General features: G+C 33.8%; 1 protein-coding gene across 4 annotated transcripts in view; it reads left to right on the forward strand.

Annotated features, from left to right (window-relative positions):
- Positions 1-21697, forward strand: part of LOC127707001 (RNA-binding protein RO60-like) — a 40726-nt gene that overhangs the window by 6502 nt on the left and 12527 nt on the right. For 2 of the 4 annotated variants that reach the window (XM_052211765.1, XM_052211767.1), the window contains 2 exons: positions 5495-5618; positions 11880-12046. The gene's annotated coding sequence lies outside the window, so the exon portion shown is untranslated. Of the gene's footprint in view, positions 1-2388; positions 2440-5494; positions 5619-11879; positions 12047-21697 lie in introns of those variants that run through there. The other 2 variants (XM_052211764.1, XM_052211768.1) reach the window with 2 other exon arrangements.

Raw genomic sequence — 21697 nt, forward strand, 5'->3', positions numbered from 1 at the left:
TGGTTATAAGTATTTTGATTGCTCTAACATTGTACCACAATGTTTAGTACCACAAGTAGAAGGTTGGGATTCATTTTGGGGGTTATGGTGCCAACAGTTTAGGAATTAAGGGCCAAAAAGGGGCCAAAAACAATACCTTGTATGTGAGTGTATGGATCTCTCTGACATTGCACCACAAGGTTCCATATTACAAAGGGAAGTCTGGGATTGAGTTTGGGGGTAATTGCTCCAAACATGGAGGAATAAAGGGCCAAAAACAAACATTTTTCTAGTTTCCAGACAACAACTTGTGTTTAAGTGAATGGATCTCTCTGAAATTGTACTACAAGGTTCCATACTACAAAGGAAAGGCTGGGATTGAGTTTGGGGGTAATTGCTCTAAGAAGGGATTCAAAAAGATGGGGGGGGGGGGGAATTTTTTTCCACTATTTTAAGGGGTTCATATTTTTTTTCAAAATTTTTCAAATTTCAAATTTTTGAAAAGTTTCATTGCTCAATAGATTCGTAAGATCTTTGACCACATTTATTTTGTGTCAGAAACATATACTATGTCAAAAATGTGATCACAATCCAAATTCAGACAGTATCAAGCTTGAATATTGTGTCCAAATTTGCCCCAACTGTTCAGGGTTCAACCTCTGCGGTCGTATCAGGCTGCGCTCGGCGAAGCATTTTATTCGTTCATTATTTTGTATATAAATCAGGCCGTTAGTTTTTTCGTTTGAATTGTTTTACATTTATAGCCTTTTATAGCTGACTATGCGGTATGGGTTTTACTCATTGTTGAAGGATGTGCGGTGACCTATAGTTGTTAATTTCTGTGTCATTTGGTCTCTTGTGGAGATTTGTCTCATTGGCAATCATACCACATCTTCTTATTTTTATATGAAGTGGTTGCACGGCGAATGTAACAAATGATTATCGCTTACATGTTACAACTCGTTATTATCAGGCTGCAGACAATTATAGAATAATTCACTTTCATAGAAGCCAAAAAAACTGCAATCAGAGATCAAATTACATTTTATTTTTAAAATAGGTCACCGTACGGCATTAAACAATGAGCAAAACCCATACCGCATAGCAAACTATGAAAGGTCCCGACATGACAAATGTAAAAAAGTTCAAACAAGAAAAATCGCCTGATTTATATACACAACAATTAACGGAAAGCAAATATGAAATACAGCAACCAACGACAACCATTGAATTCCTGCAAGAGCATGTTAAATTTAGCCCATTTGTTTTGTAGACTTTTGAATTCCTTGAGATTGTTTTTCAGTAAATTGTCACGATTTTCATGGTATTAAGCCTTCAACTACATATACTAGTAAGCAAAGTCTTTGATCCCTAGTTCGCAAACTGATTGAACGGTCAGTCACGTGCCTTATAATCAAGGAGCATGTTAATCAAGTGGGAAAGTTGCTACTGTGTCAGTGGGTGGAGTTGTTGAGACGGATATAAAACAATTAAAGCTTCAATATGACAAATAGTATTTTATATATTTCGTGCATCCGAAACTCTTCTTTCTACTTTCCTTTGTCAGGAACGCTCTTACCTAAACATTTGAAAGCCAGGGATATATATACAAGTACATAGAAACGAGTTTCATTTATATGACCAAAGTTGACATAAAAGCAAGGTTAACTTTGCCTCAGACTGAAAGTCTTATAGTTTCAGATGAATAAATTAAAGATACTTAAACACTTAGCACGCTAGAATCCGTGCGCCAAATTAATTTAAAAGATATAAAAAAAAAATACAGCATGCAAGACCGTGAATTTGCTACAAATAACAAAATCCGAGATCAATGACGAATGACCTGATTAACGAGTTGTACGTGTGCATAACCTCCCCCATTGCATTATTAGACCATATGTGGTAAAAGTAAAATCCTGCACAGTGCAGATACCTAAAAGACAACCGCTTAGCTACATATGGGAATAAAAGACGGTACATAATTTCGAAAGCTAGGTTCTGCAGTCACAGCCCTCGGTTGAATACTGTCGATGATCAAAAACAGAAACAACTCTCCTAACCAGTTTTACGGAGTTTCATACAATGTAATTTGAAAAGAGCAGCTTCAGTGATTCCCTATATAAGCAAGCAATTTTTTTCCACAAAACGGAGTGGGGGGGGGGGGGTGGGCACCCAGCCCCCTTTTGGATCCGCCTATGTAATTTATTTAATTATAGAATATATTATCACATAATAATTTCAGTTATTATTTCCCAGGTATTTCTAGTTTCAGTTTGTAAACTGGAATATCTGTTTCTATTTAAATTAATCTTGTATATCGTATTTATATCAAAGCCGGTAATTTTTGTTTTTTAAATAGAACATATATTATCTAAAATTAGAAAGTGGGATTTCCTAATCTTGATTGTATGCTACTCATTTGATGTAGAGAGACTGCAATACTTACATGATATATTCAAGGTAACGTCTTTTAAAATACTTTAATGGTAAATTATAAGAAAACGTATCTAAAAGGTTGACCGTCAATTGGTCTTTAAAACATTGTTTAAGAGCAGGCAGTAGATTAGGCGGGGGTCTTGTTAAAAGCTTAGCAATTTTTTTCATTATTTATCTCGTTTTTTGGAGATTTTTACTGAGATATTTTGACTTGGTTTCAAAGAAACATTTTCTAACTTAAAAAGTAAAAATACACAACATAATTGGTAGTATTATTTTATATTCATTTCAAATTCACATTTAAAAATTTGATGAATTAATTATGATCATTGCATGGTAGTTTTTAATTATAATTTGTCAAAGGCTATTTTTACTTTTCTGTGACCTGATGAGTTCCAACGATTCAAAATTCCCACACATTCAGTCTGACCATAGATATAATAGCCACATGATAGCCATAGATATGGATATTATATCTGGCTATTATATTCTATGGTCTGACAAACATCGTCATTTCTAGGTTTATATAGCATAGCTAGACCACACAGTCTACCTTCGGTTGATTGTGTCATATTTTTAGTTGCCTCAGTGCAGAAACGATCGCTCACAACTGAAAGATCAGAAAGACAATGCTTACAGTAGCAACAGTATTTGTCTTATCTTTTGGTAGAACTGCGTATGTGTAATCGCTTGTTCTATGGTACAACTTGGTCTCATGTCCTTTAAAGTGTTCAGAGTTTTCAACCTGTGAACCTCTTTGAGTAGTCACCAGGGATGTCATTTTAATATTTATCAACAATGATGTCTAGAATGTCGTCTGTTAAATTTCGAAAATACCATGGAAGTAAGCAGAATCTATGAAATATTGGCTTAATGTCGTCTGGAAATCTGTCATTTTAGATGTTTGGTGATATGATCAACAAGTTGGATAAAAATGGTTATCCAGAAATGCTGTTATACGTTTTCAGCTGCTGCATTCGATTTATGCTGCGTATTTCGAAAAAAAACTAGCTAGTGTACTTGATTGTACGTGTGCTTCAACGAAAGAACAGTTTTTAGACTGAAGTTCTGTCGACAAAGGTCTTTTAAAGTATCCTAGAAGGAACTGTGGGACACGACAGCTTGGTTTTGGATTTCATCGAGTATGTCCAGAACCTTGTCATAGTATTTTAACAACCAGGTAATGTATCATTTCATGATGTCCATCTAGTTTCTGTTATCGTTGGCAGTAACCTTTTATTATGGTTTAACTTTTGAATAGACCTTTTTTGTTCATACGTCAAATCAACTTCAACGTCGGGTTGGCCTTCATTTTCCATTAAAGTTTGATATTTCTATTCTATTCACTGTACAAATCTAGTCGTTGGAAACAGTTGTCAGTCTGCTATATTTATTACAATTATACATTTATAGAAAAAAATAAATGGTTCATCAGTGCTTCGAGTAAGTAAAAAATATCATGAAACTTGTAATGAAAAAAGAAGGCCAAGCCGCCGTTGACTGACTTGATTTGATGTATGATCTAGAAGAATGTCTATTTAACCATTGAAAACGGAAGCAGAAACTAGATGGACATCTCTAATTGATACGCGGGTTGTTGAAATATTATGACAAGGCTCTTGACATACTCGATAAAATTCAAACCAAACTTACGATAACTCAGATGCAACTTCTTATAAAACTGACTTTACTTACTAATGAAATTGTAATTGTGGTCGCAGTTGTATCACATGCAGTTCCTACTTGGATACATTTAAAAGAAGACCTTTGTCCACAGAACTACAGTCTGAAATCTATGATCTTTCGTTGAAGTGCACCATCGAGCTATCGCACTAGCTACATCTTTTTTAGAAATACCTGAAAATGCAGATGAAGCATTTAATGGCCTGCTCAACAGAGCATGTACTGTCGCCAATAAGAACAAATTGACATATATTCCATCATGTTGTACTGATATGTTTGCTTTCAATAGTATTTTGTAGAAACTTCACTTTAATTCATCAAATTAATATATTATATATGCCTTCTGTAAATACTTAATGTCACACAACGCTTTTCTGGTACAGTTGGTTCAATGTCAATATAATATTTATTTTATGATTACACCTTCTTTAAGAATGCCGGATTTTGGTTGGTTGTTAGCCAGTATATTTTTCGCATATTCTAACAATTTTTCCTCATTTCAAACGAATTTACCTGTTTTTCACCACTGCCGGTGAATTTGCCTCAAATTCCCATATCTGCCGTGGTATTTGCCATTTTGGATATTCTTTTTTTACCCTCGCGAGCCTCTTCCACGCTAAAATTATATGGAACCTTTCTTAATATATCCCGATTATTTAGACAACATGGTTAAGCATAGTCTGTTTCCCGGCCGTTATTGAAATTCTTGACATTAATATTTGTATATTCCAAAGGCATACTAGATATTTTACGGAGGGGACCAACTTAGGTTAAGCACTAGTGATTGAGTTGGTTAAACCGAAAACTGCAAACAAAAATGTCAGTTATATACATATAAAGTGAAAAAAGACGTCTATACAAATGAACGATTTAATGATGGAAAAACAATGACGTTTATATACATAGATACCATGACTTTACAAAAAAAAAGAAGCACAAACGCGTATATAAGTACATGTATACTTCCCACGGTACTACGATTTCCATTCACTTTTACAGACATTTTCAATCAAAATCTATTCGGTGTAATTAAACAGCGGCTTGGGAAATTTTCCAGTCCCTTGACTGGTATTTTTCGTAAATACCCCTCCATAACATGATATATCTGTTCATAATAGTATGTCGTCCGAACCCTGCAAGTAAATAGGATTGTCAGTTTTCCTGTCGAAGCTTGGTGGTTCTCTCCGGATACTCCGAGTTCTTCAAGCAATACAAACTGAACACCACGATATAGTCAATAGAACTGAAAGTGGCGCTAAACACCAACAATTAATTGATCTATCAGTTATTTATGTGTTCTAGGCCGCCCTCTTTGGGCCCTCGTTTGGTGAATAAAACTAGTAGATTAAATTCTATACATGGATTAAGTTCATTCAAATCTAAAATGTCATTACAGAGACGAGCATAGCGAACGAGTTAGGAAATAGACTTATCGTACTAAGAAGGGACCAAATGAACATCACCGTCTAACAATACCAATACCATGTCTGGACCTGCTTCGCTGCATGCAATTGATTAAGGTAATATATATACTGAAGCACAACTAAACATTCCCTAAAATCATTGAAGCTAAGAAACTTTGAAGAAAATTTTGTTGTACAATGAGTGTTGTAAAATTTCAATCTATCGGCATTTTTTGATTGGCTAACAGCAATCTCGCGTCTTTCTGAAATCGACATTCATTACACAATGAAATTTAACATTCATGATGACTCTAGGTCCCACAATAAAGTGCACAGGTAAATTAAATAAAAACTTGATAGAAATCGTGTTTTCATGATCCTAGCTAAAAAAAATGTAATTATAAGTATTGAATGCTTCTTTTTGTAATTTCATAGGGTTGCAAAAGCGTTGACCGTGCGCACATTTTTAGAATGAAGCGCTTCCGCGCTTCATCCAAAATGTACTTCGGTCAACGCTTTTACACCCCAATGAATTTACAAAAAGAAGCATTCAATTCTTAATTAAAAATTACTTCCACACTACAACTCAGTTTTATCAAGCTGCATACCAAATATAAAACCATTCACTTACATAGAAGCCAAGAAAACTTTTACAAACACATTTCCTTGTACAATGAGTGTTGAAAAAGTTAAACTGTTTGCAAACATGATAAAGAGCCTGTAAATCAGAGGTTGTCGTGTGTTGCTGTATATCACATTTGTTTTTCGTTTAATATTTTGTATATAAATCAGGCCGTTAGTTTTTTCGTTTGAATTGTTTTACATTTATCTTTCGGTAGTCTTTAATAGCTGACTATGCGGTATGGTTTTACTCATTGTTGAAGGATGTGCGGTGACCTATAGTTGTTAATTTCTGTGTCATTTGGTCTCTGGTCTCTTGTGGAGATTTGTCTCATTGGCAATCATACCACATCTTCTTATTTTTATATGAAGTGGTTGCACGGCGAATGTAACAAATGATTATCGCTTGCATGCTACAACTCGTTATTATCAGGCTGCAGACAATTATAGAATAATTCATTTTCATAGAAGCCAAAAAAAAAACTGCCATCAGAGATCAAATGACATGTTATTTTTAAAATAGGTCACTGTACGGCATTCAACAATGAGCAAAACCCATACCGCATAGCAAACTATGAAAGGTCCCGACATGACAAATGTAAAAAAAGTTCAAACAAGAAAAATCGCCTGATTTATATACAAAACAATTAACGGAAAGCAAATATGAAATACAGCAAACAACGACAACCATTCAATTCCTGCAAGAGCATGTTTAGCTCATTTGTTTTGTAGTCTTTTGGATTCCTTGAGATTGTTTTTCAGTAAATTGTCACGATTTTCATGGTATTGAGCCTTCAACTATATATAGTAGTAAGCAAAGTCTTTGATCGCTAGTTCGCGAACTGATTGAACTGTCAGTCACGTGCCTTATAATCAAGGAGCATGTTAATCAAGTGGGAAAGTTGCTACTGTGTCAGTGGGTGGAGTTGTTGAGACGGATATAAAACAATTAAAGACACAATATGACAAATAGTATTTTATATATTTCGTGCATCCGAAACTTTTCTTTTTACTTTCCTTTGTCAGGAACGCTCTTACCTAAACATTTGAAAGCCAGGGATATATATACAAATACGTAGAAACGTTAGGAGCTTCATTTATATGACCAAAGTTGACATAAAGCAAGGTCAACTTTGCCTCAGAGTTAAAGCCTTATAGTTTCAGATGAATAAATTAAAGATACTTAAACACTTAGCACACTAGAATCCGTGCGCCAAATTAATTTAAAAGATGTAAAAAAAAAAAAAAAAACGGCATGCAAGACCGTGAATTTGCTACAAATTACAAAATCCGAGATCAAGTGGCTTGAATGATACACAACAAGGAATTACAAAAATATATTTTACGGACCACACCAATCAACAACCGACTCCTCCAAAGTAAATACACACGCAAACAATAATTGACAACTCATGACTTATAGAAAGAGTGAAAATAACGGACATGGTGTTGATAGCTTGAATGACGAATGAACTGATTAACGAGTTGTACGTGTGCATAACCTCCCCCATTGCATTATTAGACCATATGTGGTAAAAGTAAAATCCTGCACAGTGCAGATACCTAAAAGACAACAGCTTAGCTACATATGGAAATAAAAGACGGTACATAATTTCGAAAGCTAGGTTCGTCAGCCCTCGGTTGAATACTGTCGATGATCAAAAACAGAATCAACTCTCCTAACCAGTTTTACGGAGTTTCATACAATGTAATTTGAAAAGAGCAGCTTCAGTTATTCCCTATATAAGCAACCAATTTTTTTCTCCACAAAACGGGGGGGGGGGGGGGGGCTGGGCACCCCAGCCCTCTTTTGGATCCGCCTATGTAATTTATTTAATTATTATAGAATATCTTATCACATAATAATTTCTGTTATTCTTTCACGTTTCAGTTTGTAAACTGGAATATCTGTTTCTATTTAAATTAATCTTGTATATCGTATTTATATCATAGCCGGTAATTTTTGTTTTTAAAATAGAACATATATTATCTAAAATTAGAAAGTGGGATTTCCTAATCTCAAGTTGATTGTATGTTACTCATTTGATGTAGAGAGATTGGAATACGTACATACATGATATATTCAAGGTAACGTCTTTTAAAATACTTTAATGGTAAATTATAAGAAAACTTATCCAAAAGGTTGACCGTCAATTGGTCTTTAAAACATTGTTTAAGAGCAGGCAGTAGATTATAGGCGGGGGTCTTGTTAATAGCTTAGCAATTTTTTCATTATTTATCTCGTTTTTGGAGATTATTACTGAGATATTTTGACTTGGTTTCAAAGAAACATTTTCTAACTTAAAAAGTAAAAATACACAACATAATTTGTATTATTATTTTATATTCATCTCAAATTCACATTTAAAAATTTGATGAATTAATTATGATCATTGCATGGTAGTTTTTAATTATAATTTGTCAAAGGCTTTTTACTATTCTGTGACCTGATGAGTCCCAACTATTCAAAATTCCCACACATTCAGTCTGACCATAGATATAATAGCCACATGATAGCCATAGATATGGCTATTATATCTGGCTATTATATTCTATGGTCTGACCAATATCGTCATTTCTAGGTTGATATAGCATAGCTAGACCACACAGTCTACCTTCGGTTGATTGTGCCATATTTTTAGTCGCCTCAGTGCAGAAACGATCGCTCACAACTGAAAGATCAGAAAGACAATGCTTACAGAAGCAACAGTATTTGTCTTATCTTTTGGTAGAACTGCGTATGTGTAAACGCTTGTTCTATGGTACAACTTGGTCTCATGTCCTTTAAAGTGTTCAGAGTTTTCAACCTGTGAACCTCTTGGAGTAGTCACCAGGGATGTCATTTTATTATTTATCAACAATGATGTCTAGAATGTCGTCTGTTAAATTTCAGAAATACCATGGAAGTAGGAAGAATCTATAAAATATTGGCTTAATGTCGTCTGGAAATCTGTCATTTTGGTGTTTGGTGATATGATCAACAAGTGGGATAAAAATGGTTATCCAGAAATGCTGTTATACGTTTTCAGCTGCTGCATTCGATTTATGTTGCGTAATTCGAAAAAAAACTAGCTAGTGTACTTGATTGTACGTGTGCTTCAACGAAAGAACAGTTTTTAGACTGAAGTTCTGTTGACAAAGGTCTTTTAAAGTATCCTAGAAGGAACTGTGGTACACGACAACTTGGTTTTGGATTTCATCGAGTATGTCCAGAACCTTGTCATAGTATTTTAACAACCAGGTAATGTATCATTTCGTGATGTCCATCTAGTTTCTGTTATCGTTGGCAGTAACCTTTTATTATGGTTTAACTTTTGAATAGACCTTTTTTTGGTCATACGCCAAATCAATTTCAACGTCGGGTTGGCCTTATTTTTCCATTAAAGTTTGATATTTCTATTCTATTCACTGTACAAATCTAGTCGTTGGTAACAGTTGTCAATCTGCTGTATTTAATACAATTATACATTTATAGAAAAAATTAAATGGTTCATCAGTGCTTCGAGTAAGCATAAAAATATCATGAAACTTGTAATGATAAAAGAAGGCCAAGCCGCCGTTGACTGACTTGATTTGATGTATGATCTAGAAGAAGGTCTGTTTAACCATTGAAAACGGTAGCAGAAACTAGATGGACACCTCTAATTGATACGCGGGTTGTTGAAATATTATGACAAGGCTCTTGACATACTCGATAAAATTCAAACCAAACTTACGATAATTCAGATGCAACTTCTTATAAACTGACTTTACTTACTAATGAAATCGTAAGTGTGGTCGCAGTTGTATCACAGTTCCTACTTGGATACATTTAAAAGTAATGTAATGTCTGTGTCATTTGGTCTCTAGTCTATTGTGGAGAGATGTCTCATTAGCTATCAACTAACTGGTGGTTTTCAATGAACTTGACTAGATGGTAAGCCTGAAAGCGTTTGGTGAGCATTTGAATATTTTTCGAGCTTTTTGTCGAGTGAGTGAAGCGAACACGTTCAAAAAGGCTTCATGTTGTGTCGAGCAGCTAATATTTTATAATATAAATATGCAGACAACCAGATAATCGGTACCTGTCACCATTATTACTACGTGCGTGACCAGTCGGCATAACTTTTAATTCCTTGAGATTATTTCAGCAATGTTTTACAACTCTCATGGTATTGATATATAAAAAAAAATGTGGTATGATTGCCAATGAGACAATTCTTCACACGAGACCAAATGACACAGAAATTAACTATTATAGGACATCGTACGGCCTTCCATTACATGTACATTGTGTACTTTTATGGGTTTATTTGAAAAAGGGGAGGGGTTGATAAAGGATCCCGCTTGTTGTTTTGTCAGATTCCCGTAATCCACTTATCTTAGTCATGCAAACGCTTGTAATTTCACGTGTCCCGCCTGATTTCGTTTCTCGTTTTCGCGCTTAATAATTTGACTTTTACATGTCATGCTTACAAAAAATTAGCCAATCCTGCATCACGCTTAGACCCCAAAGAGTCACACCTTGTAAGCAAACTACAGTAGTTTTAATCCCTAGTTCAAGAACTGATTGAACTGTCAGTCGTGTGCCTAATAATCAAGGAGCATGTGTACCAAATTAGAAAGTGGCTACTATGCCAGTGGGAAGACTTATTAAGACGGGTATAAATAACTAAAAACTTCAATATGAAAATAACATAAACTCATAAACAAAAACTGCGTCAGAAGCTCTTAAATTGTTTACATCCCTTTATCAGGAACGCTCTATTTAACCTAAACATTTGAATGTCAATGATATAAAAATATACGTCAAAACGTTAGGAGCTTCATTTATATGTGACCAAAATTGACATAAAGAAAGGTCAAATTTGTCAAATAACAAAATCCTAGATCGCGTGGTTTGAATGAAACACAACAAGGAATAACAATAATATATTTGACAGCGCAACACAACACACCTATCAACTACCTACTCCTCAAAAGTAAATACACACACAGACAATACTTGTCTACTCATGACTTAGAAACAGTGAAAATACCAGACATGGTGCATATAGCTTGAACGACCTGTTTGACGAGTTTATGTGTGCATAGCCTCACCCATTGCATTCTCAGACACCATATGTGGTAAAAGTTAAAAAAAAACAATGAACATTCGGCACAGTGCAGATACCAAAAGGACAACTGTTCAGTTACATATGGAAATAATAGACGGTACACGGTACATAATTTTAAAAGCCAGTGTCTGTAGCCTACAGTTCTGGGTTGAATACTGTCGATGATCAAAAGCAGAAACAACTCTCCTAACCAAGTTCACGGACTTTCATTCACTGTAATTTGAAATTAACGATATTTATATTTAGAGTCCAGAAAGTATTTAACGCTATCAAATCATTGAAGTTGGCAAGTTTTATTATCAAAATATCGACCAGAAGAAAGGAGCAGATACTTACTATAAAGGTTATAATCGAAAACTTAAGTAAAGTAGAATTAAGACGAATGACAGATTGGTCAAAAAGAAAATTCTGAACAAACAAACAACAGTCAATAAAATGCTACAATATGAAATTTACACTTTTAAAACTGAACTAACGGGTGAGTAACACAAGTCCCTAAAAAACAGAGTGAAGATAAGAAATAAAATACTTCGTGTTTTGATAAATTGCAAGGGTTCATTTCATTTCAAATATTGTACATATTATATTTGACACGATTAAATCACTTAGTATATAGAATGCTTCCGTAATTTGATTGCTTTTTTTTCTTCTTCTCATTCAGGTGTTTCGTATATGATAAACGCCAACTTTAAACTACGATCGTTGATTATATATTGATCAGTGCACGTGATGATGGTCATAATTGAACCATGCGGAAACAAGCTACTCCTAGTTCCACTTTTTATCACAGCTATAGAGAAGTACAGTGATAAACTAAAATAATAACAGGTTGGTTGTTCAAATAGTCTTAATGTTTAAATTATTTTTTGCAACAAATGCGAGATTCTGTATTTCTGTATTTCAATTAATATTTGGTGACCGCATTTACATATGCTAGAATCACTAGTACTTCAAATCTGTTGTCTCTGTAAGAATTAATGTAAAGCTAATTGTGGGAGAACCTTCGTCGACGGAGAAATGGTCGAATCCTACAGGTAATTGAGGATATAGAGGATAAATGGAACTTTTTGGGGTTTTTTCCGGATTATCAATGCTCAATTTTCAGATTTTGCCATTTTTAAAACTGTTTTGATTTAGGTCCAACTGTTTAATTTTGTGTAGAATAAAGGCGCGTATGAAGAACTGAAGTTATTAATCTAACTAAAATATAGATCTCTGATTTAGTTGTACTACATATGAGCTCAAGTACAAACTATAACGAAATCGGAGATCTACATTTTTACTCCTTGTCCTTAATTTCCTAGCGCATGTAAAAATTCCTTTCGGAGATCGTTAAACCTTATCAGGAATATATGTCAATAGAACACATGCTCCGCACTCACGATCATATTTCAACGTTTAGTGGATCCAGAAATTTGTGTCCATATGTCAAAGAGTCAACTACGTTATGAATATGTGTATTAAGATTCAAGTTGATGTAAATCCAACTACCTAAAACTTACAACTTGGTCATTGGACCTGGAAATCAGGGTAAAAATTGTTATTTTGCTTGTAATTTTAAAAGTTTGCAATCATAACGAACATGCGTACTACGTTTCTAGTTGATGTGACAACAACTTTGAGGTATTGTAAACTATCTGAAACCAAAACTTGAAAATAATACCAGAAAAACGGACAAACAGACAGGAAAAGATAATGCCTTACACTATAATTGTAGACGGGGCAATATATGATAAAGTTAGAAATAACCATAAAATATTCGTGAAGTAAGAATAAAATATAAAATTGGACTTAAATACTTGTAAGCTGAAAGTACCTTTCATTTTTGCGGTGCAAAATGACCAGCCGAACGTGTTTCTGTGTGCAAATGAGACAAACTATAAAACAATACTCAGTGTATATAAAGTGCGAATCCAGTTAGTTCATGTTCACTGTCGTATGCGAGTATGTCTATTGTAGAATAAAGGATGACGGGAAAAACTGTGTTTGTTTACATTTTGAAAATACATATTAAATTATTTGAAAGTATTTTTTAACACAATTTCATTAGAATGTAACTTTTTAATGTATAATAACAGGACTAAAGTCCCAAAAAGTGTAATCAAAGCAACAAAATCCATAATATTGATTAATGAATGCGATTCATTTTAACTATATATGCGATGAATTATCACTGTAAGTGCAATCATCTCTGATGTGGAATTTTTGGAGGTGCGATGAATTTTCATTGTTGTTTTATATGATAATTCTACATGCAATAACTGAAAATAGACTTTTCAGTAATGACTTTAATATTGATGATATTTACAATTTGAAATGGAAGCTAGTCGTAGATGCTTACTTGAATAAACACGGGTATAACCAACGTATGGTTGATTCCGGACGTTGTGCGTTGTGTACCGTTCGTCGAATTTTTTTTCTGTATGGTCGTTGCGTGATTTCGTTATAATTCTGCACCGTTCGTTAGTAAAACATCGAGAACATAATTTTGCTGTTTCTATTGAAACTAGAAAACACCCGCGACATCTAATTATATGTAAGCCTTATTTTTAGCCTGGATTTTTAGTCTTCGTATGTCATCTGATAAAGTCATGTTGTTTATAAGATACACGGTCTTCTCTACTTTCAAACTCTTTCTGTTTGAACCCGTCGACCTGGAACTTATTACTTACTTGTAATATCAATTATTTGGAAAACAAAAGGGCCTGGAATGGTTTTATTTTTTAATCAACACCATTGTTCTATATTAGTTATATATATAGTTGAATTCTTTTATTCACCGTTTTTGTCTAGTTTAGTTTAAACATATTTTATTGTCTAATTATACAATAGGATTGGATACAAGTTATAACAACTTAAGATAATCCTCTCCAAATAAGTACAATATACAAAATTTCAAGATGACAGCAATTATATAATTCAGTACAATATGAAAAATATATACACTAAATATATTATGTTTAAACAGTTACAGTTGGATACGAGTACACTTTAAGATACAGCAATATTAATCAAAGAATCTTTTTGTATGGCGTATATAACTATGTACATTTCTGAAAAGGATTGTGTTTTGTTCAACAGCAATTTTGTCTGTTCCAAATAAATTATGTTCTATGCAGATAGCAGCTAAGTGTTGAATGGATCCAAAGAGCTGATTTCTAAAATTTATGTAGAGTGGACATTCTAAGAAAAAATGAATCGAATCTTCTAATGGACACCCACATTCACAACTTGGGTCATTTACTAAATTACCTCTGTATAAATCAGCTTTTGAAGGACTACATCTACATGTATGTCGTAATTTTGTATGCAGTATATTTTTCATCCTGTTTCCAATGAAATAATATTGAGGTACCAAAAATGAAATATCATTTCGCCGGATGTGTTTTTGAAATTTGGAGATGATTGTATGGATCTAATATCTAACGGTAATAAATTCCATGTACGAATTGAAGAAGGGAAAAAAGATTTAGAAAATATGTCCAATCTACATCTCGGTACTCTATAGTGAGAACGGTTTCTAGTATTATAATAATTATCATCTGTATAATCCGAGATACAATCCATAAGATATTCTGGAACATTATTGCTGTTTATTTTATGAAATAAACATAATTTACGTCTATTTCTTCTAGAACTCAAAGTTTCCCATCCAGTTTCAAAAAGTAGTGACTCTTTACTTGAAAATTGCGGAAGTTCAGTAATAATTCTGGCTGCCTCAAGCTGCAAGCGCTCAATTTTTTCAGAATCTCTAACACAACATCCATCCCATAACTCGCATGCATATATATATTCTAAAAGTGGAAGTATGTATGCAAGATATATCTTATTAAGATTGTTTCTGTTAAGAATATATTTCAATTTTCTCAGCACAAAAATCTGTTTAGAGGCACTACAGCAAATATTATCTATATGTACTGACCACTTGCAATTATTAGAAAAAGTAACACCCAAATGTTTGTGGTCATCAACCTTTTTAATAAATTGTCCATTGAATTTCAAATTGATAGGCTGGGAATCCTTACGGAAATTAAAAACCATATATTCTGTTTTCTGAGGATTAAAATCTACAAGCCATTGTTTTGACCAATCATTTAATGTTTCTAGATCCATATTTAATCTCCTTTCAATATATCTATAGCATCATTCGAGGAATACATAAGTGAACTATCATTGGCAAAAAGTCTAACTAAACATTGAATTTCATCTGATATGTCATTTATAAACATAAGAAATAATATGGGCCAAAGTACTGAGCCTTGGGCACACCGGCTTTTAATGTTCCAAATGCAGATTCTGAATTTTTTAGAAGCACTTTCTGTTTCCTATTACATTAATAATTTTCAATCCACACCAATAATTTGCCTTTTATGCCATAAGTTTTGATTTTTGCTAATAGACCTTTATGCCAAAGTCGGTCAAAAGCCTTCGAGATAACACAAAAAATCATACACATAATTTCTTTATCTTCCATAGCTAAACAAATTCTGTGATAAATCTCAATCATTTGACGAAATGTTGAATGACCAGGAACGAAACCTGACTGGAATTTATACAATAGCTTGTGTTCAAAAATGAAATTAAAAATATGTTTATAAACTATTCTTTCAAAAACTTTACCCACACAGCTTAACAATGCAATAGGACGATAGTTTGAAACCACCGATTTATCCCCTTTTTTAAAAAAAGCTAAAACATTAGCAACTTTCCAGCAACTTGGAAATTTTGAAGTTCTCATTGAACAATCAAATATATATGATAAAGGTACACACACACTATTAGCAGTATATTTCAACATTTGATGACTAATACAATCTTCACGGGATGCTTTACCAATTTCCAAAGATTTGAGTATGACTTGTCTTTAATCTCATCCTCCGTTACTTCATCAATATCTAAGCTATGTTGGGTACGAAGTGGTAAATCTGGAGGTGTAACTCCATCATTCGAAGATTTAGAAATATTACAAAAATATAAGTGTTTGTCATGCCGGCTAACAAATTGTAAACTGTTCCTATACGCCTTATAATATTTTAAGTTTGGATTTTTAGTATTCGTAATGCCATCTTATAAGGTCGTGCTGATTAAACAGTACAATAGGAAACAATGTGACAGCGATTGAATTCAGTACGTCGACTAAGCCTTATTCCGGCGTCACACATTGGCGTATAGCCCGACGTGCACCAGACGTACAGAGAAAATTGAATAAGTCCGTATACGTTAGGTGCATGCAAGAGGAACGATAAGACATTGCGCACGATGTTGGTACGAATTCCATTTTGCTATAGATTAGCATGAAAATAAATGCGTAGACTGGTCAGTTCGATAAAAATATAGTGATTTCTGGTTGAGTTTATTACATTAATCTTGAAAATTAAGAAAAAAAGGAACCGAAATTTAAAATATCAAGAATTATAACACTTAATTATCCCATTTTTACGCAAAAACGTAATGTCCAACATTACATTTTGTGTGCACAAGATCGGAGTTCCGTTTCTTTCCTACGGTTTTTTTTTCTGATCATCGTAAAACTTCACAAGAGTATTGCTATTGTTGTTGTTAATTGCTTGTTAAAGCAAAATCAATATCACTGAAACCGTAAACCGGAAAATGTTATTTTTGAAAACGGTCTGAAAAATATCCAAGCATATGCAAGATAAGCATAATATCGGGTTTGTGCATTTATACCGTGTAATTGGAAAAGCTGAGAGAAAAAATATTTATGATATTTTGAAAGTTTTTTTATTTTTCTCCTGGTTCATGATATTTTTTTGCCGAAACCATACGTATAGTTTCTATTGCAATGACTTCAAAAAGTATAGCCATCTTGTCCCAACGAAAAAAAACGCTGTCTTTTCTTTACAATTGAGTATTTTACAGGCTGTATATTAAATAAGCATAGTTAGATCATAGAAAATAAAACTAGGCGGTAAAAGTTTTTTTCTTTTTCTTTTTAAACAATATAGTGTTTAACATTTTTTCGATAGGCAACAAGATTTTTAGATCGTTTCAAAAAGTATAACGTCACAGTACCCAAATTGCACCTATTCAACAAAAATAGCTGGGGAAATCTTACAAGTTTTCTTTGGGACTAAACAATTTGTAATTTTATGATTTGACATTATACACGTCTTTCAACATAGGGAAATATATTTAAATATACACAAAACGTTCACAGTATTATAATATATCAACAGATGAACCATTCACCGAAAAAGAAAAATTTACGAAAACGTCGCCATGCGACGTTCACAAAAAGTCATCTTTTAAAAATGAGCAAATAAAATATGTTACAAGCATCCATTTCTAAAAAAAAATGAATATAAAGCATGGACTAATGTCAAATTGTTCTAAATATTAGAAGAAATAGAACAAAACATCTGTTATTCGATTTTTAAGGATGTGAATTTAAGCATGGGTGCAATTTGGGTACTCCTCATTACAGAATCATGGATCGTTTGGAGGTCGGTTCAAGTCCATTTTTCAATGATTCAATACAGATTCAAAATTATATTGGTGTAACTATATATTAAGTAATAATATGTCTACAAAATAAACACAGAATGGAAACTTTTGTCTAGATCATAAAAAAACGTAGATGAAAAAACTGTCAAAATAGGTACAATTTGGGTACCCTCATGTTAGCCGTTTTGTCCCAACGTTCGCAAAACGTAATTAATGTCATGCTCGGGTTTTCAATTTTATATCATAATTATTTGTATCCAGTTTAATTCGAATGAAAATTAAAATATAAGTTATAATATAACCAATGTATGATAAAGGAAAAGTTTAAGTTTAAATTCAAATGTTGACCAAATGAGATTGATATAAAAAATATCGGGACCTTAGTTTTTTTTTCCAGCACATTCATGACATTTGTTTTTTTTCAAGGAACATTGTCTATCTGCAAGTTTTATATCATCAAAAGCAGTATGCATAATTTTTTTGTTAATAAAATAAAATAGAGAAAAACCATTGCTGGCAATTATAACAAAACAAAGGATATGCATAATGCCACAAAATTACAGAAATGAGAAAAACATGAATCCAAAATGTTTAACTACCTAGAAATTTTGCGACAAAGAAAGCATCGGGAAATGATAAAATATAGAAAGGAAACGGAAACGGAAAGAAATGCAACAAAAGGAGTATGTATAAACATGCAATAAAAAGGGAAAATAAGTTCAAAATATAATTTATATTAAAAAGAAATCTGTATAAATTTGGAAATTAATGTATGATTCATTAATGCGAACTGCTGCCAAAAGTAAAATTATCAATTATGGCCTTGAAAGACTGACAACTCCTAAAAATGAATATTCATTAAAAAAATTATGTGTAAGACCACTTTGAGTTTTATTTGTTAAACTATGCATTTTCAGACAAACCGAAATCGGTTACCAAATTCATAACAGTAAATTGACCTCATCAATTATAAGCTTGAACGCTTTAGTGAAACGTTCTTTGAAATCGTCGAAATTGCTTCATTATGCATGAGGAACGTCGTGTAACGCTAAGTAGTACCAACATCGTGCGCAACGTCTAAGCAATCGTTAGACGCGCGTTGCATAAGTTTGAATTACGTCGAAATGCAGAGGTATACGCTTGGTGAACGCTATAACTCAAGTTAAATTTTATGCAGCATAAAAAGATTCATCTAGCTGTAGCGTTTGTCAAGCGCATACCTGTTCGCTACACACACGTATTACATACGTTACAAGGGCTTTGCCAAACGCTACAGATACGTTTGAGACACGTTTAGGGCACGTTGTATACGCCTCAAGATCGGTCGACTTTTACTTGGACGCATGAGGGGCGTGTTTGTAATATACGCCTGGCGTAGTTTCAGCGCTCCATGAACGTATAAAACGCACCCTTGGCGTATTAAAAACGTTTTCTGACATTTAACAAAACTTGTTCTGACATTTATAGTGGCATATGTCCGTGAATTTACAAGACCAAGTGTTTCCAGAAATAGTTCAAACACTGCAGAATTACATATCCCAGACATGCCGAAAGCACGGATAATCGTCCGACCGGGACACGTCTCAAATACGTTCAAGGGACGTTTTTCTTTCATTGCGTGCTCCATCTAGGTTAGACAAACGTCAACATACGTTACTTCAACGCTCGATAAACGCTTATGTACGCTTCTCGTACGCCCTAAACACGTTTAAAGCTCGTTGTGCACACGATACAGATATGATTCACAAGTTGACTGCGTACAAAACTATCGTATTGGCAGCCTACATGGTTTTTCTTTACCACGCCCGGTCTACGTCGGTGCTATACGCTGATGTGTGACGCCGAGGAAGCAAGTCATTTCGTACCTTGACCATTTCGTACCTCTGCCATTTCGTACCCAAATTTGCCATTTCGTGCCCAACATGTACCATTTTGTACCAAGATAATATCTATTTCGTACCCTATGGGCCAAATGCATCTACCATTTCGTACCTCATGGACTTAATACATGTTAACTATTTCGTATCATATCTTTGTAAAGTTTTTCATGATTTTAATTTTTTTTTTAAATATAACATAAATAAAATTATGCATCTGGACGTAAAAAAAATATAAAGACCGATGATTGGTTTGATTAAGCAGCAATTGAAAACTTTAATAGTTATTATAACACTTTGTTTGTGTGCAGGATTTGTCCTTAATTAATTGTTAAACTCTAGAAATATGAGGTTAATTAACCAACAAAGAAATAATTATCTGCAACTGTTTTTGTCGAGCCTGCGACTTTTGTCGCAGAAAGCTCGACATAGGGATAGCGATCCGGCGGCGGCGGCGGCGGCGGCGGCGGCGGCGTTAGCTAACTTCTTAAAAGCTTTATATTTTAGAAGATGGAAGACCTGGATGCTTCATACTTTGTATATGGATGCCTCATGTTACGAAGTTTCCGTCAGTCACATGTCCAATGTCCTTGACCTCATTTTCATGGTTCAGTGACTACTTGAAAAAAAAGTTCAGATTTTTTGTAATGTTAAATTCTCTCTTATTATAAGTAATAGGATAACTATATTTGGTATGTGCGTACCTTGCAAGGTCCTCATGCCCGTCAGACAGTTTTCACTTGACCTCGACCTCATTTCATGGATCAGTGAACAAGGTTAAGTTTTCGTGGTCAAGTCCATATCTCAGATCCTATAAGCAATAGGTCTAGTATATTCGGTGTATGGAAGGACTGTAAGGTGTACATGTCCAACTGGCAGGTGTCATCTGACCTTGACCTCATTTTCATGGTTCAGTGGTTATAGTTAAGTTTTTGTGTTTTGGTCTGTTTTTCTTATACTGTATGCAATAGGTCTACTATATTTGGTGTATGGAATGATTGTAAGGTGTACATGTCTAGCTGGCAGGTGTCATCTGACCTTGACCTCATTTTCATGGTTCAGTGGTCAAAGTTAAGTTTTTGAGTTTTGGTCTTTCTTTCTAATACTGCATGCAATAGGTCATCTATATTTGGTGTATGGAATGATTGTAAGGTGTACATGTCTAGCTGGCAGGTGTCATCTTACCTTGACCTCATTTTCATGGTTCAGTGGTCAAAGTTAATTTTTTGAGTTTTGGTCTTTTTTTCTAATACTATATGCAATAGTTCAACTATATTTGGTGTATGGAAATATTTTATGATCTATATGTCAGTTACGCAGGTTTTATTTGACCTTGACCTCATTTTCAAGGTTCATTGCTCAGTGTTAAGTTTTTGTGTTTTCGTCTGTTTTTCTTAAACTATAAGCAATAGGTCAACTATATTTGTTGTATGGAAGAATTGTTAGCTGTACATGCCTGCCTAGCATGGTTCATCTGACCTTGACCTCATTTTCATGGTTCATTGGTCAATGTTTAGTTTTCTTGGTTAATGTTAAGTTTATGTGACAGTTGTAATAAAGCTTTATATTTAGGACTATCAACATAATATCAATGATTAGTAAAGAAGGCGAGACATTTCAGCGTGTGCACTCTTGTTATAGTTACTAACAGTAACAAGTACGAAATAGTATACATACAAACCTTCCATGAGGTACGAAATGGTGAACATACAAACCTTCCATGAGGTACGAAATTGTATATATATATATAAATCTTCCACGAGGTACGAAATAGCACATCAATGAAACACATATAAATCTTCCATGAGGTACGAAATTACATGTATGTACGAAATGGTTAGGGTACGAAATGACTAAAATTCGACGCCGATATAACACACGGATCGATAACGATCTCCAAATCTGGATATTTTCTCAAAAATTAGCGTTTTCTGTGGAAAAAAGATTGCATGTTTTAAAGACAAATTCAGGAACTCAGAAGTACAAATTACTGACTACATTTATACGTCATATCAAAAATATTTCCGACTTTGTATGGTTTTAGAGGAGTTGCGGCGCAATAAAATCTGTCTCTTCTTTCAGTAGTATAGATACATATCTTTTATTATTGTAAGCAAGCATTTGCAACAACTATAAC

This window comes from Mytilus californianus, unplaced genomic scaffold (assembly GCF_021869535.1).
Source record: "Mytilus californianus isolate M0D057914Y unplaced genomic scaffold, xbMytCali1.0.p SCAF_6, whole genome shotgun sequence".
In the NCBI taxonomy this organism is placed as follows: Eukaryota; Metazoa; Mollusca; class Bivalvia; order Mytilida; family Mytilidae; genus Mytilus; species Mytilus californianus.